The 24,345-nt window shown below is 45.5% G+C and overlaps 1 pseudogene; it reads right to left on the minus strand.

Moving 5' to 3' along the window:
* Positions 1–318: 318 nt before the first annotated feature.
* LOC147737935 (uncharacterized) overlaps positions 319–24,345 on the minus strand; it is a 125,470-nt pseudogene continuing 101,443 nt past the window's right edge.

Below are 24,345 nucleotides of genomic sequence, written 5' to 3' on the forward strand. Positions count from 1 at the left end.
TATATCTAAAAACAGGTTATTTCTTGAACACCTGTGCTTCACTTTAGTTCATCACATATACTACTGCGGCATTTGTTAATAGTAATATCTACATTTTACCAATGAAGTTTCCCATCTCCAGAGCCCTGACAACGTGTTTACTCTGGGTATGTTTGGTTTATAGGTTTTATCACTAATCCGACAAGTTAGCTGAAAATATCGTTGCTAGTCCCAGTATTGTTCAGTGTTGCTTTTACAGATAGTGTGATCAGGTGCGATTGAATGTTGTTCTTTGTATCTCTTCTTCACCAAATAAAAATCAACAATTTTTCTTTTCTTTTAGTCCACATTGTGATAGCCTCCCACTGTGTATCCTGGTACATCATGTCGCTTTGCTATGTGTACAGAAGTGAACAATCACTGGAAACAAACACTTTTATAATTCTGCAAATACTGTTATCTGTTTTCCTTCTTTACTGCTAGTCTGGTCTTCTATCATCTGGCATTTCAATGTCCCACATAATTTGAATTTAATTTTTTTCCGTAATTCATTCCTCTCACAATAACTGCACTGTTCTGCTCTTGTCTTTGTCCTCAGATCGGTCAATATTATTTTGATGTTCTTAAGTTGTTTCCAGAGTCTCTGTGTTCGCTGGTGTGTTTGGAGGTTTGATAAGTGACTAAAGCTCTTCCTACATTTACTGCCGTTGAATAGTTCTTACCCCGTGTGTGTTCGCTGATGACTTTGAAGGTGTGATAACTGACTAAAGCACTTTGCACATTCACAGCACTTCAATGGTTTTTCTCCTGTGTGTGTTCGCTGATGAATCCTTAATACTGAAGAGTCGCGAAAACTACTTTCGCATTCACTACAATGATAGGGTTTTCCCCCTGTGTGTGTTAGCTGATGTGTTTGGAGGCTTGATAAGTGACTAAAGCTCTTCCCACATTCACTGCAGTTGAATGGTTTTTCCCCTGTGTGAGTTCTCTGATGAATCCTTAATGCTGAAGAGCCGCGAAAAGTACTGTCACATTCACTACAGTGTTAGGGTTTTTCCCGTGTGTGTTCGCTGATGATTTTGTAGCACTGATAATTGACTAAAGCTCTTTAGACATTCATTGCACTTGAATGGTTTTTCTCCTGCGTGAGTTAGCTGATGATACCTTAATGCTGAAGAGCTGCGAAAACTACTGCCACATTCACTACAATGATAGGGTTTTTCCCCTGTGTGTGTTCGCTGATGATACCGTAATGCTGAAGAGCTGCGAAAACTACTGTCACATTCACTACAATGATAGGGTTTTTCCCCTGTGTGTGTTCGCTGATGGCTTTGTAGATGTGACAATCGGCTAAAGCTCTTTGGACATTCACTGCACTGTAATGTTTTTTTTCCTGTGTGAGTTCGCTGATGATACCTTAGTGCTGAAGAGCCATGAAAACTACTGTCACATTCACTACAATGATAGGGTTTCTCCCCTGTGTGTGTTCGCTGATGTGTTTGAAGGTTTGATAAGTGACTAAAACTCTTCCCACATTCACTGCAATTGAAAAGTTTTTCCCCTGTGTGTAATCGCTGATGTCTTTGTAGCACTGATGATTGACTAAAGCTCTTGACACATTCATTGCACTTGAATGGTTTTTCTCCTGTGTGAGTTCGCTGATGAATCCTTAATGCTGAAGAGCCGCGAAAACTACTGTCACATTCACTACAATGATAGGGTTTCTCCCCTGTGTGTGTTCGCTGATGTGTTTGGAGGTTTGATAAGTGACCAAAGCTCTTCCCACATTCACTGCAGTTGAATGGTTTCTCCCCTGTGTGAGTTCGCTGATGACCTTGTAGTACTGATAATTTACTAAAACTCTTTAGACATTCATTGCACTTGAATGGTTTTTCTCCTGTGTGAGTTCGCTCATGATACCTTAATGCTGAAGAGACGTGAAAACTACGGTCACATTCAGTACAATGATAGGGTTTTTCCCCCGTGTGTGTTCGCTGATGACTTTTTAGGTCTGATAACCGAATAAAGCACTTTGCACATTCACTGCACTTGAATGGTTTCTCCCCTGTGTGTGTTCGCTGATGACCTTGTAGTACTGATAATTTACTAAAGCTCTTTAGACATGCATTGCACTTGAATGGTTTTTCTCCTGTGTGAGTTCGCTGATGATACCTTAATACTGAAGAGCTGTGAAAACTACTGTCACATTCACTACAATGATAGGGTTTTTCCCCTGTGTGTGTTCGCTGATGACTTTTTAGGTCTGATAACCGACTAAAGCACTTTGCACATTCACTGCACTTGAATGGATTTTCCCCTGTGTGTTTTCGCTGATGAATCCTTAATGTTGAGTAACGACTAAAAATGCTTTCACATTCATTGCAATGGTATGGTTTTTCCCCTGTGTGTGTTCGCTGATGTGTTTGTAGATTTTCTAATCGATTACAGCTCATCCCACATTCACTGCACTGGTATGGTTTTTCCTCAGAGTGTGTTCGCTGATGTCTTTGTAGGTTATCTAATCGACTAAAGCTCTTCCCACATTCACTGCATTTAAATGGCTTTTCTCCTGTGTGTGTCCGCAGATGATTTTGTAGGTGTGATGACTTACTGAAGCACTTTGCACATTCACTGCACTTGAATTTCTTTTCTCCTATGTGGTTCCACAGATGGCTTTGTAGGTGTGACGAGAAAGTAAAACACTTTGCACATTCACTGCACTTGAATGGTTTTTCCCTTGTGTGTGTTTGTTGATGTCTTCGTAGGTTTGATAATTGACTAAAGCTCTTCACACATTCACTGCACTTGAATGGCTTTTCCCTTGTGTGTGTTTGCTGATGTGTTTGGAGGTTTGATAACCGACTAAAGCTCTTGACACATTCACTGCACTTGAATGGTTTATCTCCTGTGTGCGTTCGCTGATGAATCCTTAATGCTGAAGAGTAACTAAAACTACTGTCACATTCACTACAATGATAGGGTTTTTCCCCCGTGTGTGTTCGCTGATGACTTTGTAGCTTTGATAATCGACTAAAGCACTTCACACATTCACTGCATTTAAATGACTTTTTCCCTGTGTGTGTTTGATTATGTCTTTGAAGGTGTGATAACTGACTAAAGCACTTTACACATTCACTGCACTTGAATGGTTTTTGTCCTGTGTACGTGTGCTGATGAAGCTTGAGTTGTGATGACAAACTAAAGCTCTTGCTGCAGGTGTATGATTCTTCTTTCTTAGTTAGTGTCTGTGGGTCGGAAATATATTCATCTACATCCCATGACTGTATTTCCTGATGGGCCAACATGGCTGTTAAAGCACTTGTGTTTTTCTCACACACTTTATATGTGTGCAGTATTTTGCAAGTTTGAATTCTGTTTTAACAATAAAATACAATAGCCACCAAACATTTGCCACACACCTAATACGTAGAATGTCTCTTTGTAGGGGATTGTGCCTTTAGATTGGATTATGGCTGTCCCCGCTTGCAGGTAAAGATATATCTTCCTTCTGGCCGGTGCAAATTTGCACAGTCTGTTGTATTGTAGATAGAAGAGCTCCTCTTTCCATTGCCCGTCAGTTGTCTGGCTCAGCTCTGTGGTGCTTTTCGCTTGTTACTGTGGTTTGGCCAGAAAGAGCTTACAATTCACCTAGAGCACGGAATGATGGCTTGTCTTCATTTTAGAAAACAGAGCACTGCGGTATTCACATCATACCGATACATTGATCAAAGTTAGTATTTGACACTTGTTTAAACAGGAGGTGGTTTGTTATTGTTGTTGCCTTAATTTTCCTAAGGTAATTTATTTGTCTTTTGGCGTGGAGGTGCACAGCGCAGCGTCTTACAATCACTGAAATGCCCTTGATGCTTCATCCGGGATCTGTCAGTTTGTGTGCAGGTTCCTCTGTCGCCGACTGCTCTGATGTTTTCCTGAATACTGTAGCTCAATATTTCTGCTATTATTGAAGATTTACAGCATTCGCTTCATTATTGATGGTCAATTCATACATTCAAGGCTTGTTTTCTGTTGGATGTAAAGATATTTAAAATTACTAAATTGAAACAAAATGGAATGAGAATTCAAAATATTTAACTGGTTGTAAACGAAATTTCTGGGGAGATTTACCAAATCTTCACGCAATGCGGCGCAGGCCTCCCCCTGCGAGGCTGCGCTGCGTGACAGGGAGGGAGCAGGAGAGCACCATATTTTCAAAGATATGGCTCTCTCCTTCCCTTAGCACCAGAGCGCTAGGGTGTTTGTGTGTGTGAGTCCAGCATAGGCTTTGTACAGGAAGGACAGTTTTCTCATGCTAAACCCAATCTACTGTATTTGGTAAATTGGGTTTAGCGTGAGAAAAAATGGGTGGTTGCACGGGAACGCCCATGCACAACCCTTGACAGGCCCCATGGTGCAAAGTAACGCGAAGCAGTGCAATGCGATGCTTCACATTACTTTTACGTTATTTGCTGGAAAGAAAATTAGGAAAAAAAGATTTTGCACTGTTTTGTGCCACTTTTGTGACGCACACACAACGCAAAATCTTAGTAAATCACCCCCTTCTTCTTTACTGCCTTTGAAACTTAGTAGGGAATATTTCATCACACACAGATATTTAACTAAATGTTCTGGTGATCAGGTGAAATCTTATTAATGTCACAAAACGAGGTGATTTAATAGTGTTCACAGAGTAACTTAGCAAAGTGAGGGTGCTCGGAGCACCCAAGTGCTTAAGGTTTTGCTTAAGATAGATGCATAAGGTCAAGATTTAATTCAAACAACAATAGAGTTTAGAAAAAGAGATGGATCAGGCGGGCTGCAAAATTTCCAGTAACTCTTTGCGAAGTATACAACGAAAGTAACTCCATTCACACACTTCTCATTTCTTTCCTATTCACTTAAGATCATCTCAAATACCAACTCCTCTCTTTACCTTGCTGTTCATAGGTCACCTTTGACACTTTCAACAGCTCCCTTGGTTCAAGCATTTTTGGTTTCATCTAACCTGGAAGACTGGAACATTATTGTGATTTGAGGGGGTTTCCTATCTCCATAACATCTGTCCATCTCCCTGAAACTAGTGCAGCTTACAGCACCCGGTTCTGGCACTGAAAGACAACTTTAAAAAGCAAGTCATTAGTAGATAAAGTTCTGTAAGATGCAGCACCTTCGGGGGGTTTTGTGTAAAACAGAGCGAGGGGTTCACTGTAAGGCCCGTCCTTTACATTATAAGTGCAGATAAGGCAAACAAACATTGATTCATATAATTTAATATTCAACTATATCAGTCATTTAGTACTTATAGAGAATCCATCACAACCACTAATTTACCTGACATATCCCCGCATCAGATGTGTTGATATTACTCTTTTTCCCCCTTTTCCACCATTACATGGCATCTGGCATGATGTTGTCCGTTTGGTGTTCAGGATGCCACTTTGTGACTGGATCGGCATTTGGCAGAGCGGAAGGAGGTGTCAGTTATCTACGGGTGATGTGACATTTCTACCTTTCCATATTTCTCATATTCAAGTTTACTAATTTCTTGTCCTGCGACCCCCCTACTACCCTCTGACTGCTCTCTCACTCTGTGGGGTTCATAAGAAGTCAGATAGCCTGATAGTCACAAGGCTATGGATCTCACTTCTTCTACAACACTTATTGCCGACTTAGGGCCTAGTTTAGAGTTTTTCCAACAGATTATTGCCTCAAAACTAGGAGTTGGTGAAGAATTCCACTCTGCCGGCGTAGCTCGTGATGCACCAACGGTAAGGTGGCGAGCGCTTGTGAGAAAATATAACGTGCTAGACCTCCTGCTGGTAATAGTTCTCATTGCGGGAGGTCACGGCAGGTTGCGACCACTCGAGGGTAGAACTCTGTCATTCTCGTTGATGAAGCTGCCACTCGATTAGAATGTCAATTAGAGAGGCAGAGGCAGCAGCGCCCTCTGACACGAAGGGTAGTGCTGTTCGTGCTGATTTTACAGTGCGGGACAAACTCCTGGCACTAAAAATCAGTGAGAGCAGCGCAGCTTAAATAACTCTGCCACTAGCGGAAGTCAGCGGAGTACGGCAGAGTTTTCCTGGTGCTTCGTGGAGTTCGGCAGGGTAAAACTTTGTGAACTACACAAAGGCCTAATCAAAACGTGACACATATCCTGTCTGCCTTATTATAATTGCCACAAGATGTTATGCATTTTTAATGGGGCGGGCAGGATACCTGTGACATTTGTGATGGAATAAAGCATCCGCTGAAATCTAAATCAGGCATTTGATGTACATGGTGTCCAGTGTGGCTAGCTGGGCTTGAAGGATCTTGTGGTTTGTGGGTCTCTCACTGCTTTAAGGTCACAGTCAGGCAGAACTTCTGTCAACCGTGCCTTGTTCAGATCTTCCTTTCTAGGCAGGACTTCAGTCAACTGCGCCTTGTGTGGATCTTCCTTCCAGGCGGGACTTCTGTCAGCTGTGCCTTGTGGAGCTCTTCCTTTCAGACAAGGGCTTCATTCCTCAATGATCAGTTCAAAGGTCAGGAGAGGTGGAACTGGTCTAGGTCATCTTCTTTATTGGAGTTCAACTGGTCAAGCCACAGAGCTCGAGCTCTGAGATGAAGGAGAATCTGGATTTTCTGAGCTCCGTAGAACATTAAAACAGTTCTACCGCATCTAACACATACTACAAGACTTCAAGAGTCCACGCTACAAGTGCTGCTCCAAGGTTTAATTCAACCACTGTAGAATCCAGCGCAAACAATGCAATATCACATGGCAGGCATTAGGAGAATCCGACGGAAACAATGCAATAACACAGGCCAGGCACAAGGAGCATCTGATGCAAACAATATAATAACACAGGCCAGGCACTAGGAGATTCTGATGCAAACAATGAAGTAACACAAGCCAGGCACTAGGTGAATCTGATGCAAACAATGCAATATCACAGGCCAGGCATTAGGTGAATCCGACGCAAACAATGCAATAACACAGGCCAGGCACAAGGAGAATCTAATGCCAACAATGTAATAACACAGGCCAGGCACTAGGTGAATCTGATGCAAACAATGCAATAACACAGGCCAGGCACTAGGGGAGCAAGCTATCTTATCACCAGCAAGGGACACCACAAGCTCCCAGGGTCCATGTAGGAAACGCCGCTAGCGCCATCAGCCCATTCAGGCGCTCAACCTCAGTGTGAGGACTGCCTGCCCCAGCATCCCTTGCTTTCACCGCAGGTGCAGCGGTGAGGGGGAGGTGCTTGTTGTCACCACGCTTATAGTGCTGCCTCTCCCCCCGGGACACGTGCGGGAGAAGCCCGGGCCAAGGGCTGTCCCATCCTTGGCCTCATTGCCAGGACGAGGCAGGGCAGGGCTATCCCCCTTTCCACTGGCATTAGGCATCTTGCCTACTCAGATTCGCTGGACATTAACGAACTGTCATGGACTAGTCAAGGTACTGTTACCGCGGTAATCTCCCAGCATTGCCCAAACTACTCTCTTTGATTTTAAATAATTACGCTCTCTCTCCTGAAGGGTTTGTGGGGCCGGTATAAGGGTGGCCTGAGGGTTCTCATTGCCCACTGGCCCAGAGGCCTGTTCATTACTGATTGTGTAGACAGCTTGCTTTAGACTTAACTTGCACTATAGAGGTAGCATAGGGAAAAGGAAAACTATGGAGGGCAGTGGGGGAGGGCGGGGAGGGATAGTAAAGGGAAAAAGGCTGGGAAGATACAGAAACATGGAGGGAGTAATTGTGTACTGGATAGGATAGACACCTGTATTAGCAAGTGCGAGGACATATTAGTGACAGATACAACCACCCACGTAGCAAATACTAAATCCCCACAACGCTCTACCCAACCAGCTAGTTTAAACAACCCTACTACGACCCGCCAATTAGCTATTCGAGCTATGTTTCATAACCCACTAAAACAAGCGTTGGCATAGCCAATGGGCCTCGCCTTTGGGACCTTATGTGTTTAGCCATAGCTTTTGGCTATGTTGTAGAGCATTGTGGCTGCTGTGAATTTTGTTGAAAACTTATAATAAAAAGTATTAAGCATTTTTGTTACGTTCATACAAACAAAGACAACATTATATACAACTGAAAAACCTGATAAAAAAAGATTTTAACATAACTTTTTTTGTAATTGCACTGCTGGCAACTTTTTCCTGCCTGTTCTCATTCTTGTTGGTTTTAAAAAAAGCGGGACATGAATAACGGGGGAGTGTAGGTTGGAAAACAGTAATTTAATTAGAACACGAGCAGCGGACGGACACTAGGGCAGAATCAACAGATGCCAGATTCCAAGGGAGACTGCTGTGATGATTAGGTGGTGCGCTGATACAAAATGGTGGTGGTGAATGATGATTAGTGCTCAGGTGGTCACAATATATGGTGTGGATTGGAGGTACGTTGTGGATTGTGGAGTTGAAACATGTTGTTTGGTGTGTAATTATGCAGTGTGTTTTGGAAATGTGGAGTTGAAATGTGTGGCCTGGAACTGTGGTGTTGAGTGAAATTATGCTTAGTAAAATTGTGTCATGGTGTGGAGTGCATTTATGTTGATTGGTGGTATGTGGTATAGAGTGCATTTATGTGGAGTGTATTTATGATGCATTGAGTACAGTGCAATTATATGGTGTGTAATTATCTGGCACTGAGTGGTATTATATGGAGTGTATTTATGTTGCATTGAGTAGAGTGTTATTATGTCGTGTAATTATGTGGCACTGAGTGGTATTATATGGAGTGTATTTATGTTGCATTGAGTAGAGTGTTATTATGTGGCACTGAGTGGTAATATGTGGAGTGTATTTATGTTGCATTGAGTAGAGTGCAATTAAGTGGCTTGCAATTATGTGGTACTGAGTGGTATGTGGAGTGTATTTATGTTACATTGAGTAGTGTAATTATGGGCGTGCAATTATGTGGCACTGAGTGGTATTATGGGGAGTGTACGTTGTATTCAGTGGAGTGTAATTTTGTGGCATTAATTGGAGTGTATGTTGCATTGAGTGCAGTGTAATTATGTAGCATATAATTATGTGGCACTGAGTGGTATTGTTTGGAGTGCATGTCGCATTCAGTAGTGTAATTATGTGGTGTGTAATTATGTGGCACTGAGTGGTATTATTTGAAGCACATGTTGCATTGAGTGCAATTTAATTTTGTAGCATATAAGTATGTGGCACTGTGTGGTATTATGTGGAGTGTATTAATGTTGCATTGAGTAGAGTATAAGTATGAGGCGTGTAATTATGGCACTGAGAGGTATTATGTGGAGTGTATTTATGTTGCATAGAGTAGAGCGTAATTATGTGGCGTGTAATTATGTGGCACTGAGTGGTATTTGGAGTGTATGTTGCATTGAGTGCAGTGTAGTTATGTAGCAAATACTTATGTGGCACTGAGTGGTATTGTGTGAAGTGTATGTTGCATTCAGTAAAGTGTAATTAGGTGGCGTGTAATTATGTGGCACTGAGTGGTATTTGAAGTGTATGTTGCATTGAGTGCAGTGTAATTATGTATCAAATATTTATGTGGAACTGTGTGGTATTATGTGGAGTGTATGTATGTTGCATTGAGTGGAGTGTAAGTATGTTGTGTGTAATTAAGTGGCACTGAGTGGTATTATTTGGAGTGTATGTTGCATTGAGTGAAATGTTATTATGTAGCATATAATTATGTGGCACTGAGTGGTATTGTGTGGAGTGTATGTTGAATTCAGTAGAGTGTGATTATGTGGTGAGTAATTATGTGGCACTAAGTGGTATTTGGAGTGTATGTTGCATTGAGTGCAGTGTAATTTTGTAGCATATAAATATGTGGCACTGAGTGGTATTGTGTGGAGTGTATGTTCTATTCAGTAGAGTGTAATTATGTGGCATGCAATCATGTGGCACTAAGTGCTATTATTTGGAGTGTATGTTGCATTTAGTGCAGTGTAATTATGTAGAATACAATTATGTGGTAATTATCGTGATACCCCAAAGCGGACTCCATCCATCCATGCACCCGGGATCTGGGGACAACACCCTTAATTCTGCTCGAGTTTAGCATAGTGCAGAACACAATTCACCTTAAAAATAACACTACATCACAATGCAGTAACAATAGACTTCTGTTCCCTGAACCTTGACACCCCTCCGATCACTCATGGACTTTCCTTTACCTTTGCCTGTGTATAGTGCTCAGCTGCCTTTAGGGTAGGTTTGCGCTCTACAGATACCACATATGTACATAAATATTGTACCAAAGCCAATCAGGGAGGTTCAGTGCTAAATATGTCAGCAATGAATGCATTTCACTTGCATGAGCATTGTGCGCAGCCTCTCGTCGGGTGGATGGGGTGACCAATTCTCTGTGTTGTTGGGTTTATTTCATTTACTGAACTGACTGTGTTCTTACAGAATACAAACTCTGGTGTGTGACTCCTTCTGCGGCACAGTGACTGAATCAAATCATTTGACTCGATTTACAGTGAATTCAAACCAAATGCGTCTAATTAGTAAACGTGTGAACTAGAGAGAGAGGGGGCTTAGTTCGAATAAAGGACAAGAGATGGGAAGAGATAATAGAACATTATAAGGAACACAGAAGAGCAGGTTTAAGGAACAAGGTGGAAGAAAGGGTGGAACCGGGGTAAGAATGATCGCCCCTTAAGCATCAGTTTCAGGAACAAACTCAGAACTTTTAAAAGCTGCAGCATCCCGTGAGTGGTGCACGCGCTTGTGTGAAATCTGACACAAAACAGATAGCATACTGCCTCCGCTGCTCGTAACCGCAAGACGTAAGCCTTTTCACACGCTTCCAGAGCAATTCCATGAGGTCGTTTTCCTAGAGCAACGCATGCACACATGGTTTCAAAGGTCATGGTTGACAGGGTACCAGTGGATAGTTTAAAAACCAACAGCGTCAGTCCCAAAACCGGGAGTGATCCAGTAAGATAACTCCTACATTTATTTCCCTTTTCCCATCACTGTTTGAAACTTTAATTTAAGTAGGGAACAACATGAGATAACCCTGAACATAATGGTGCACATTTCTCTGATGATCAAACAACCTGTGAAGGCGTGCTTGAAGCAACTTTTTCTGTCATACTCTACTGACTTTGAAAATAGTGAATAAGAAACACCTTAAGTCAAACTCTAGAAAGAAAACAAAGGATGTGACTGGCACCAGAATTTTAGCTAAAAAGAGAACGGAATGAAGCACATTATCTGCCACCAGGGCCTGATCTCATTCCATGCTCTTGGCTCATGGGCAACATCAGAGGTAGAAGCTCCGAAATACTTGATGGCCTAATGATGCCCGGACAATCACTTCCAAGTTTATTAATCCAGCAGGCAGGACAGGAGGAAAGGGCAAGCAAAAATCACCCTCCACCAGCCAAAGGGATAATCCCCATATAGGTAATGGCAAATTAGTAAACAAATTATTGGCCACCAGAGGATGAACGCCGACTCACTGTCCTGCCCCATTTCCATTCACAGAAGGCTGCGGATAGCCTCTTCCACATCAGCACTTCAGGCACTATCCTGTTGTGTTTGTTTTCTTCCGAGACTCTGGCTCAGGTTGCCCTTTTAGTGAATTACATTTCAAAAGGTTCAGCTATTTATTTAGTGCGCTATAAAAAACCACTAATAAAGTAAAAATCGTTATCAACCAAATACTCCCTTACAATGTATCCCTACACTTCAAATATACAATTTTAATGGATTTAAAGTACAGAAAAGTGAAAGTTGTAGATGTTTGAAGGGGGCACTTTCCATTTTAGGTCTCACTTACCAGACATTGCTGTTGCGAGTCTATTGCAAGTGGTGCGCGTGCGCTGTGTGAAATCAGACACAAAACAGATGGCACACTGCGCGCCACCGCAAGTCGTAGGCCTTTTCTCACGCACAAGCATGTGAAAAGTCCACAGCAATTCCAAAAGGTCGTTTTCCTAGAGCAGCACATGCGCTGCTCTAGGCTTGACCTAAAAAGGGGGCCCAGACATAGGTGGTGAGGGAAACCTAGATGCTGGAAGCGATATCCAATCCTCAAATAAGTCATCTGGGAGTGACATAAAGAAGACAGGGTCGGAAATCCCGTACACTAATAGGTTTCTACCACTGGTGGAGTTGCTGGAGGAGGACACCGAAACGGGGGCTAGGTGTCACCCCCCTCATCAAACACAGCATCCCGAGACATGAAACCGAGAGCCAGATTGTAGATCTTCCAATGTTCCCCAAGAAATACTTAGCCACAGTAATACTCTCTGACTAGAGGTCAAGGATATGAGAACCATGATTGAGGGTCTTACTTCCCTGGTAAATCAGATATTGAATATGGACCCTTCCTGTCCTTCTCGCCCTGTACCCATTGACTCTACATCTCATCAGGTGGTTTATCCAGAGCGGGAGATACCCACTGTAGGTAAAGCTCCCAAGTTGGCATCTTTTTGCAAGCTAGCCCCCTCAACCATATAGTGGTTCCAGCACCCTCCAGGACCGAGCGCCCAATAGCCCCTAGTCATGCCCAATACATGCAAATTGCAGTAGTATACCCCCAAAGTTGGCACACCCACTGGTCACTGGACCCACCGAACCACCCCCATCACAGCGCTTTACACGAAACCATAACGCACGACTGCCAGCGCAGTCTAATATCCTATTTCCTCCCAAAATTTACATGATTAATGTACCCAAATATGACCCAAGCAAGGGTCATGAAAATAATGATTCCCTGACCAACAAGGTCATACACTGGATACGCCATGTTAGCGGCTGTCGCTCTGTAATTCGCGAAGACATCTCAAGGGCTTCTAGGTTTACCTCCCGAACCTAATCACTAGATTGTATCGAGCTTACACTGAATGAGATTGATGTTGCAGAAAATCTTCTTTCCCTGGAATATCGTACTTTCCCCCAGAAAGTTCCTTGATCCCATTCAGACGGTTCTTACAGAACAAGTACGTGCCACTAAACACTAGAAAATACACTTTCTAGGTTAAGAGGTTTTTCCTCTCCTGAGGCTAATGATTGACTGCTTTGTAATACCCAGAACAAACTAGATGGCCTTTTTGCTCCCCATATGATTAAGAAATCCCCTCTCTTACCCTTAGCTGGTACTCAACTCCCTTGTCTTCATCCAGGACGTGAGGCTACTGCCTCTCGGGAAGCACCCTCCTTACCTGTAGGAGTATCGGGCCCAAATGATGTACTTATTGATGTTACAAGCAGACTGCGGCTACGTTCACCTGCTGCCCATGGGACATCCATGTTATCCTGGAATGTAGCAGGATTGAAGATGAAGACCGTCTTCCCTGATTGGTTCACTTTTATTGATCAGTTTGATGTCTGTGGTTTTCAAGAAACCTGGGCAATAGACCCCAGATACTGCTTAGGTTGCTTAAGTTACTATACCCCTGCAACATGTGGGGGTAAGGGTCGACCCTCAGGTGAATTGGTAATCTGGGTGCGCCAAGATGGCGGTTTTAATGTTGGGTCCTTGAAACACAGAGTAATGATATCGGTGCGATCAGGTTGAAGTGGGGCCACCAAGGGGCTGTGGACGTTTCTAACGTTTATGCCAGGGGCACAAAGGGGAAGAAGTCTAAAGTTATAGCGGCTTTAGAAAACTTATTAGATCTACCGTGGTTCAAACATTCTGATTGCGGGGGATGTTAATGTGACTTTTGAGCCCCTCACTCTTGAACATTATTGTAGGAAGGTGTCATCTGACTGCATGGTTTCCCCCACTTTTTTCCTGGTGTTTTGCTGGTTTTCGACTTAGTTTGGCTGGGATCCTGCTATTCAGGACCCCAGCCTATCTGCCTTCTCCCTAAAATTGATTCCATGTACAATAGGTACACTCCAGTTTGGTTACTGTGGTACCCTTGTGAGTCCCTAGTACATAGTAGACTAGGTACTAAGGGAATAGGTACCCCAGAGGCATACCAGGGGCTGCAGCATGTATTATGCCACCCCTGGGAAGCCTTCCAAAATGACATGCACCCCTTACTGAGATATAGGTTACCTATATCTACCTTAAATCACTATACATAGAGACCTATCAGTCAACCCTATGTCAGGCCTTATCAATCTTGAAGGCAGGGTGCTTGGTTTCATGCGAGAGGGTGCCCATGTATGAGCAGAGCCCCTCTGCAGCTTTCGGAACCATTCTCTGGGGCTGTTCTGTGATGCAGCCTGACCATATACTCTGCATTATATCCTCGCGGTAAATGCTAACTTTGGGATGGTTGTACGGAAACATGTTGTGTTTGGTGTCAAACACTTTGGAATCCTACCCCCCTCCAGTCCTGGTGGCGGTGGTAGAATTCCACCCTTCTTGAGGGAGAGACATTTACACACCGGTCTACCCGGTAACCAGTTTAGAGAGCTCTGGCATCACAAAATGGATGCTGCAGCCACAGACACAAGTCTGGCCTCTTGCTGCTGACCGAAACTCCGGCAGGGGAGGCCTGGACAATAGGTTTCCTGTCACAGGGAGGCGTAACCACCTCCCAGACAGGCTTTAGTGTATTGGGGCTGGGTGGTTACACTCCAGGAGTGCTTTGAAGTCTGCACTGGGGGCACATTTGGTGTCCATGTGCACAATTCATAGGTATTACATTTTACAAAGTAAGTTACAATAGAAACATTCATATTACAATAAATAGTTTAAAAGGCATATTAAACATTAGCAGCTTTGTGAATATTAAAAATTTAGCTAAAACTAAGGTCATCTCGTAGCCTTTGATCTGATTATCCAAGCCCAGCTCAGAAATTTGGCAACCCCACACACTAAGCTTGCGCTAGTGTCAGCCTTCAATATTCTAAGTGCTGAGGAATGGTCCCTAGTTCCGAGCAATAAACACACGGGTTTTAGCCATTTCTGTCTGGGTTTTACATAGGCTGGGCATACAAAAAAGACGTGAGCGATACTTTCCGTGACACCTTCACAAATTGGGCAGTCAGGTGAAGTTTGGTACGGGGGCTTCCACTTACAGGTATAATCATGGAGGGGGAGGTTTCCCAACCTGAACTGAATGAATAGGGATCTGTCTCTTGGTTTCTTGATAAAATCCAAGTAAGGCTCCAAGCGAGGCTTAGGTTTGTGCTGTTTAAACGCTTCAGTCAACCTTCCTTGGTTTGGGTCCCTTAGGTCTTGCTCATCAACCCAATTCCAGTAAACTCGCTTAGTTTCTGCCTTAGATAAAGCAACTCCGAGCTCCCAATCAATTGGCAAGCCAGTTTCGTGCAGAAGCTTCTTTATATTGCGGATCCAGTTAATTTTATGGGAACCATTAAGATTCATGACCTCTTTCAAACCATCTAGGTACTTTGAGAGCTCTGGGGTCCGCCATAACCTAGCCCAGTATAAAAGAGGCCGTAACCTGGCTAGGTCCTGTATGGAGCGGCGACCCAGATCACTCAATAATGGTTTAACACCTTGGCTGCTAATGGTTTTCCCCTCCTGTGCTGAGTGGCTTTGAAAGCCATTGTTCATGACGAGCTCAGCTCGTCATCAGCACAGCTCCACTGTGCCTCATGACGAGCTGAGCTCGTCATGAGCATGGAAGGGGTTAATGGGGGTGCCCCTTGGAAGGGATACCAGCTCCCTAAGGAACTTATTCTCAGAGGTGGTCAGGCTGTTGATGCAATCGAAACCCCACAACTCTGCACCATAAAGGGCGCTGCCCACAGCTTTTGCAGCATAAATATCCAGGGCAGGAGCAATGGGCTTGGAGAGGGACATACGATGTTCTCGCCCTAATGCACCTACCATCCTTTTATGATTTAAAACCATTTTATCAATGTGAGGCTGCCACTTTAAGATTTGTGAAATTCTAATTCCCAGGTAGTCAAAATCTTTTACACGCTCCAGGGATTCTCCATCAAGGGAGAGGGTGGATCTGGAAGACTTACTTGGGTTAAAGTAAAGGAGCTTAGTTTTCGAGGTGTTTATGACAAGGCCCCTAAGCTTACAAAACAAACAGAAGCGATTCAACAACTTTTGCAGACCCACAGGGGTTTTTGAGACCAACAACGTGTGGTCTGCAAAGAGTAGGGTGGGCACTTTATCACCCGCCAGAACCGGAGCATCTGCGTCTATTTCAAGCAAAAAAGAGACCACACCATTCACAAATAATGAAAAAAGTGTTGGGGCTAACACGCAGCCCTGGCGTACCCCTCGTGTTCACAGGAATTCTATCAGTTTTTTGCCCTTGGGATCCCCATCTAATACGGGCATAAGTGCCATCGTGCATGCGGGCCAAAAGATTTAAGATTGGTAGGGGGATCCCCATCTCCTCCAAGATTAACCACAGGCGGTCTCGGGGGACCAGGTCAAAGGCGGTCTTTAAGTCAATAATGCCAAATAAAGACCGCCTTTGCCAATTGTAACTACCTTCCAGTGAAGGAGTAACAACCTAAATGCTTGATCCACCGTACCTGTGCATGCCCAGAAGCCTGCCTAAAAAGGAGAGATGATGTTATTCTCCTCTACCCACAAGAGGATCCTCTCCAGGAGAACCCTGCCAACCAATTTCTTCCCAACGTCTATAAGACTAATTGGGCGATAGTTGGCAGGATCCTCCCTAGGGCCCTTCTTGTAGATAGGGATCACCTCAGCCGCCTTCCATGAATTAGGAACAGGTGAACCTGCTAGCAGTGCATTTATCAAAGTAGTAAAATAAGTTGCCCAACCGTCAGGATTGGCCACCGTCCTGTCCTGGGGCTTTAGCAGATACTATTTTAGCTATTGCCGTAAGGACCTCTTTTTGGCAACTCTAGTGGGTATGAGCCGCCGGGAACCAACTCACCAAGCGCCGCTCAAATGCCCTGGGACTCCGGGCAGCTCATTCCCACCATAGAGTTTAGCAAAATGTTCAAACCATTCACTATCTGTAATATGATTTGGAATTTGGTTTGAGTCGCAGCCAGACGATTTTCTGACTAATGCCCAGAATAAATTACCATTCTTAGTTTGGCTTGCATCTCTGAGGTTTACCCAATGGGATTCTTCCCAAGCCCTTCTGGCGGCTATTATAGCCTGTCTATAGTACAGTCTGGCCAACCGGACAGATACTGGATTAGAAGATTTGATGGCATAATTAGATTGTTTTTCCTCCTTTTACAGTTACTATCAAACCAATTCTGGGATGGTTTGATAGTTGCCAGACTCTTTTTGGCTGGGACCGTAAACAATTTACCAATCTGATCCGTAGTGGCAGTATAGATGACTTCTACCTCTGCTGGCCCAGCCGCATCATTGCATACTACAGATAGCCTTAGTGACTGCTCATCAAGAATTCCATCCAGCGCGCTCAGTCTAGGTTCATCCAGACAGAACTTAGGCCACATAAGAAATCTATTACAGTTGGATGGTATAATTTGCTTGGTTATGTATGTATGTATGTATGTATGTATAAATGGTTTTGTAGCGCGCACTGTTACTGGTGAGTATCCTGGCGCGAAGGGAGAAGCGAAGGCAGATGAGCAGGGATCCATTTAGAAACTGCTACTGAAAAGGTGGGTTTTTAAATTCTTTTTAAATTGGGCTACTGTTTGACTGGAGCGCAGATGAAAGGGGAGAGCATTCCAGGCGCGGGCAGCAACGACAACAATGGACTGTCCCCTTAGTCTGGTTCGATTGAATCGGGGAAGGGTCATTTTAAATAGAGAAGATGAACGGAGAGCTCTTGTGGGGGCATACAGTGTGAATCTTTTCTTTAAATAGGCTGGTCCTTGGTCATGGATCGCTCTGAAAGCAAGTACCAGGGTTTTAAAGAGGATACGTTGTGGAACTGGAAGCCAGTGGAGGTCAGACATGTGGGACCGGACACTCTTCCATCTGGGGACGTTACAGAGAAGACGAACAGCGGCATTCTGAATGACCAACAGACGTTTGGTCAGATAGGCTGGGATGCCGCTGAACAGGGAGTTCGCGTAGTCCAGTCTTGCTAGGATGAGAGCTCGGGCAACCGTCTCCCTCGCCTCTCTAGGGAGTAATGGAAAGAATTTCCTGAGCATTCTCAAGGTGGAAAAACACGTTCCGGTCAGTTTTTTTATATGGTCCTCAAATTTTAGATCCTCTCCGAACCAAAACCCAAGATTTTTCGCAGGGCCACCCATTTCCTTAGGGCATGGGATGTTCGGGGGCCACAGCGCGTTTTTGAAACTTGGGGGGAAAGATCCAAAAAAGAGGACCTCTGACTTGTCTTCATTACATTTTAATTGGGCCAGCGTAAGCCATCGGAAAACTGAGGAAAGGCAGAGGTGGACCTTAGCTGTGTCTAGATGATCGTCAGGCCAGGTAAAGAGAAGCTGCGTGTCATCCGCATATCCTATAATCTTAGCCCCATACTGTTCCGCAAGATACAGCAGAGGGGTAATATAAATGTTGAACAGCAGGGGGCTAAGAGTGGAACCCTGTGGGACCCCGTGAGGAGTGGTTTTGGTTCCGAGGCATGAGGTGGCATCCAGACCTTTTGTGTCCTTCCCGAAAGAAATGAGGACACCCAGGCCAGGGCATTGCCGCCAATGCCGATGGCCGATAACCTGGCGATGAGGAGAGCATGGGGGACGGTATCGAAGGCGGCAGAGAGATCCAATAGGATTAGGACTGCTCTGCCGCCCCCGTCCAGATACTGCCGGATCGGATTTAAGGCATTCCAGAAGAGGCAAAATATCATCCTCAGTTACCAGCTCAAGGTTCGTGAGCTGTAGGGTATCTGAGGGATCGGGCATACCGGGGATGTTAAATTCCGAATTCTCAGTCGATGATGTGGAAGTGAAGCCCTGCTGAATCTTGGCTATCTTGTCTGTAAAGAAATTTGACAGAACTTCACACCAATCCCCAGAGGATGGAAGGGTGGAGGATTCTGCAATAGGGGAAACAAAGATTTTAACAATAGAGAAAATTTCTCTACTGTTGTTTTCCGCTTTAGCTATTCTACCTGCATAGTATAGTCCTTTGGCAGCTTTAATAGCGGCATAGTATTTCTTTTGGGCAGTGCGCAGGGCGACCTTTGCGTCTAAGCTATAGACACGCCTCCAGACTCGCTCCAGTTTTTTGCAGCCCAGTTTTTGCTCCCTCAACTCAGGGGAGAACCATGGTTGAGAGGGGCAGTGACGAAGTCTGGGTACGGTAGCATGTTTGGTGGACGCATTAGTCGCCTGTCGTAGTCACCCATTGAAATCATCAACCGCCCTATCCAACTCAGGGGAGAGGGACTGGTGATTTTTTAACAATTCTTGGCTAAACACGGCCAGGTTGATCTTCTGAGGGTGAATGATGGGGGGTGTCAAAGCTGAACTGCCCTCAATACCCACTTCCCATGAAAACCTGACCAGGTCGTGATCAGACCAGGTGACTTTTTCCGGGTCTGATCATTTAAGGGGGAAGTTAGAACACACTAGGTCTAGAAGGTGACCCCTGAATGAGTTGGAGATGACACCCATTGCCTGAGCTGTGACAGATCCAAGACCTCTTCAAGTCTGCGCGATCCAGAATATTGAAGTCGCCGACCAAAAGGAATCTGGGAAAGCTCAGGGCCCGAGGCACAATACAGTCCTCCAACGCCTCAAGGAAGTGCATGGCTGGGCCTGGGCACCTATAGACCAAGGATCCTCCTAGCGTAAAGTGTGGGCTAATGATAAGGGAAAAGTGAAGAACTTCGCCCTCCACCCCCACTGCTAGCTGTTCGGAGGAAAAGTGCCAATCATCTTTGAATATTACTGCTAGACCTCCTCCTTTACCAAGAGGTCGATCCGCTCTGGCAATCTTAAAGCCTCTAGGAACGGCCACTTCAATGGTCGGAGCACAGGAGTTATTAAGCCATGTCTCAGTGACGAATAGTATCTCAAGCTGACCCTCCGTTAGAACCCAGAAGATGTCAGCTGCATGTTTTACCATAGATCTAGCGTTAATTAGGCCAGCTCTGACAGTTTTCGTGTGATCCATGTCGGCGCCTAAGCGCGGGGGAAGCGTGAGCTGGGAAGGGAAGCCGCATTTCGGGCATGCCGTCCCGACAAGCTCAGGCCCTCTTCGCTGACAGCTGCTTTGCTCATCAGGAGGAGCTACATTCAGGAGATCAGAGCGGGAGTAAACAATTCTGTGTGGCCCATCTCGGTCATATGGAGGGGAGGCATTATGGCTGGCCCTGGGCCCGTCCGAGGCACGGACGGGCACAGAAGGGCCCTCCTTTGGCGCTCCTTCGGCGCGCAGACGGTGCGCCCGCTGCGCGAGACCGCTGCGCGCTCTGGGACACATCGCTATTTGTAGCCCAGGCCCCTCCCCGAGCTGGACCGCTAACTCGAGTCCAGCCGGGGTCCGGGTCCGCCCAAGATGGCGCCCGACCTAGCCCTCCACGTCAATTGGCACAGGCAAGCCGTGGTGGAATGGGGTCCAGGGGGACCGGTAAGCAGCGCACACAGCGGTACAACAAGGTGATTTTAAAAATACAGACTACACAATTATTAAATCAATTGGAGTTTAAAAATAGAATTTTTAAAAAGGGTCAACTGAAAGTTGCAGCGTGAGGCGAGTAGCAGAAGAGATTACTCATAGTCTGCTTCGCCAATCCCAAGCGCGATCACAAGGTGCTGCCACCACCCTGGTCAAACGCACTGACACGCCACAGTCAATTCTATTTGTAGCCCAGGCCCCTCCCCGAGCAGGACCGCTAACTCGAGTCCAGCCGGGGTCCGGGTCCGCCCAAGATGGCGCCCGACCTAGCCCTCCACGTCAATCGGCACAGGCAAGCCGCGGTGGAACGGGACCCAAGGGAACTGGTAAGCAGCGCACACAGCGGTACACCAAGGTGATTTTAAAAATACAGACTACACAATTCTAAAATCAATTGGAGTTTAAAAATAGAATTTTTAAAAAGGGTCAACAGAAAGTTGCAGCGTGAGGCGAGTAGCAGAAGAGATCACTCGCAGTCTGCTTCGCCAGTCCCAAGCGCGATCACAAGGTGCTGCCACCACCCTGGTCAAACGCACTGACACGCCACAGTCAATTCTATTTGTAGCCCAGGCCCCTCCCCGAGCGGGACCGCTAACTCGAGTCCAGCCGGGGTCCGGGTCCGCCCAAGATGGCGCCCGACCTAGCCCTCCACGTCAATCGGCACAGGCAAGCCGCGGTGGACCGGGGCCCAGGGGGACCGGTAAGCAGCGCACACAGAGGTACACCAAGGTGATTGTAAAAATACAGACTACACAATTATTAAATCAATTGGAGTTTAAAAATAGAATTTTTAAAATGGGTCAACTGAAAGTTGCAGCGTGAGGGGAGTAGCAGAAGAGATCACTCGCAGTCTGCTTCGCCAATCCCAAGCGCGATCACAAGGTGCTGCCACCACCCTGTTCAAACGCACTGACACGCCACAGTCAATTCTATTTGTAGCGCAGGCCCCTCCCCGAGCTGGACCGCTAACTCGAGTCCAGCCTGGGTCCGGGTCCGCCCAAGATGGCGCCCGACCTAGCCCTCCACGTCAATCGGCACAGGCAAGCCGCAGTGGAACGGGGCCCAGGGGGACCGGTAAGCAGAGCACACAGCGGTACACCAAGGTGATTTTAAAAATACAGACTATACAATTATTAAATCAATTGAAGTTTAAAAATAGAATTTTTAAAAAGGGTCAACTGAAAGTTGCAGCATGAGGCGAGTAGCAGAAGAGATCACTCGCAGTCTGCTTCGCCAATCCCAAGCGCGATCACAAGGTGCTGCCACCACCCTGGTCAAAGGCACTGACACGCCACAGTCAATTCTATTTGTAGCCCAGGCCCCTCCCCGAGCTGGACCGCTAACTCGAGTCCAGCCGGGGTCCGGGTCCGCCCAAGATGGCGCCCGACCTAGCCCTCCACGACAATCGGCACAGGCAAGCCGCGGTGGAACGGGGCCCAGGGGCGGTAAGCAGCGCACACAGCGGTACACCAAGGTGATTTTAAAAATACAGACTACACAATTATTAAATCAATTGGAGTTTAAAAATAGAATTTTTAAAAAGGGTCAACTGAAAGTTGCAGCGTGAGGCGAGTAGCAGAAGAGATCACTCGCAGTCTGCTTCGCCAATCCCAAGCGCGATCACAAGGTGCTGCCACCACCCTGGTCAAACGCCCCCCGCTATTTGATGATATGCGCTCCCTTCTGTGCCATGGATCTAGCAATGTAAGGGACAGGGGATTATGGTCACTCTCCACCGATGGTTTAATGACCATATCCACCACTGACTTCCAAGCCCTCCTATCTACCATTATGTAGTCAATCCTACTCTCACGCGATACTCTGTTGTAGGTGTTTGCTCCCTGAGCATCGGAGGTAGTACGGCCGTTGGTAGCTCTTAAACCTGTTTCGATCATTAAACCATTTAATTGAATGACTACAGGAGACCATCTCCTGACAGGCTTGAGGGTAAGAGACGGGACGCCCCATTGTGCATCATCCTCATGCACTCCAAGAATATCATCTATTGCCAAAGGTTCAAACGAGCAGTTAAAGTCCCCAGCGACCAGAACTAAGGAGTCAGGAGCACACAACCTCAGCAAGTCAGTTAAAATATCCATGGTAGACGACATGGCCCCCTCTTGGGTACCCCTTGCATATACATTAAAGAAGTCCCAAGCGGGGGCACCATTCATACCCTCAACAGAGAGTCTCATAATATCCAGACAGGAGGAGGTGTGGTGAATAATTTTAAGATTAAGGTCAACCCTTACCCATACCATAAGCCCACCAGAAGGACGACCGCGCCCAACCGAGGTAGCAGGTACACAGAAACAAGAAAATCCCTGTTTATACAGCGGTTCCAAACTCAATGGCTCCTGAAACATACAAATGTCATACTCATCAATAAAGCTATGATAACAAAAGCTTGTTTCGCAGACCTGCCACATTCCACGAAACAATTTTAAGATTGCTAATGTGTATCTTACTGAGGACCAGGACACTTGCAGTTTCACCTAAGGCCTGGTTGGCGTCAATGTTAATAGTACTCCCAGTGTCCAGTACTATATCAGTGGACTTTGAGCCCACTGACTGTTGTGATACAGGTGAGTCTAAGGAGCATCCACCTGGGGGGGAAGGGGAAATACTTATTTCTCTTACGATATCATCGGGTCAATCAACTGCCTCCAGACAGTCTTAACGGTTATGATGAAAAAAACTATCAATGTTAAAGGGGGGCATAGGCAATTCTCCCTGAGCTGAGCCCCTCCCGCTCCGGGGAACCATAGTCCATCCATCGAGCTGAGGAGCAAAATGGCCAGGGGGATAGAAGTAAGTTAATGGGAGGGAAGGGACAGTCGTGCCTGTGCTGGGGTATCTCCAGTTGCAGATATAATCGACAATTCAAGGGTTATTAAAGTTAATCAGAATACAATCACCCCTTATGTTTTTAGCCAAGTGTCCCACCCATGGTGTCCTTCGGATCATAAGTATTTTACCCACTAAGTGCAGGGGCAAGGGGCTATTCGTATTTAGCAAGTGTATGACCCTGTTCCATAGTTTTGTGGGGCTTTCCCCCTCATTTTTGCTCAGTTCTGGGACACCTGCCAGGACCACCACAAATGGACAAACCTCCGGGGGTAGATTTAAGATTTTTTTACCCGCATTAAGTTGGATAGTCGGTGACCCCCCACACAGACATGTCTTGTTCTGAGATCTTCTTACGTTGACATGAATTGTTTACATTGGGACGTGCTATTTCTTTATCAATAGGAATAGGTAAAGAAACAGGTAAAACCGACTGGGCTGTATTTGAGCCCGCTAATTCTTTGATGGTCGCTGGAACGGCAACCTTTTCCTTGCAGGTTTTAGACAATTTAGTAACCGAGGGCGAAATAACTCTTAGAGTGGGTTCAACAAGGCCCTTAACATCACGTTCAATCCTCTTTAAATGGACCTCAATCTTGCTCAAGCTTTCTTCTAATGGGGCTAAGAGGAGCTTAATAGTGTCATAGATAGCATTAGGCTCAGCCTCCAGCACCCCCTGCCGTACTTCTTGGCTTGGCAACCCATCTAAAACCTGGGTCACCCTGCTAGGAATGGTTGAGTCTGTCAATCCATGGGGAGAATTTACAACCGGTTGCTCCGCAATAGGTAAGTTACCTTTCCTGGCTTTACGACCTTTATTTTTTCTCCCGCCAATGTTATTTACTGATTGATGGGTGTTTTTTGGAATTGCCCCCGGGTCTTTCCCACACTGTTGCCTAGTATTATACACCTTTGCTACACTGGGCACAGTAGGAAACATTTGGGGGGATAACAACAATGAATCTGATGCTGTGGACTGACTACTAAGGGTAGTCTGTGACAGATTACAAACGGGAAGCTGTGGGATTGGAAGTTCTAAGATGGGGGAAGCACTTAAGCCACTATTGGCATCC

This window comes from Lissotriton vulgaris, chromosome 1_1 (assembly GCF_964263255.1).
Source record: "Lissotriton vulgaris chromosome 1_1, aLisVul1.2, whole genome shotgun sequence".
Lineage (NCBI taxonomy): Eukaryota > Metazoa > Chordata > Amphibia > Caudata > Salamandridae > Lissotriton > Lissotriton vulgaris.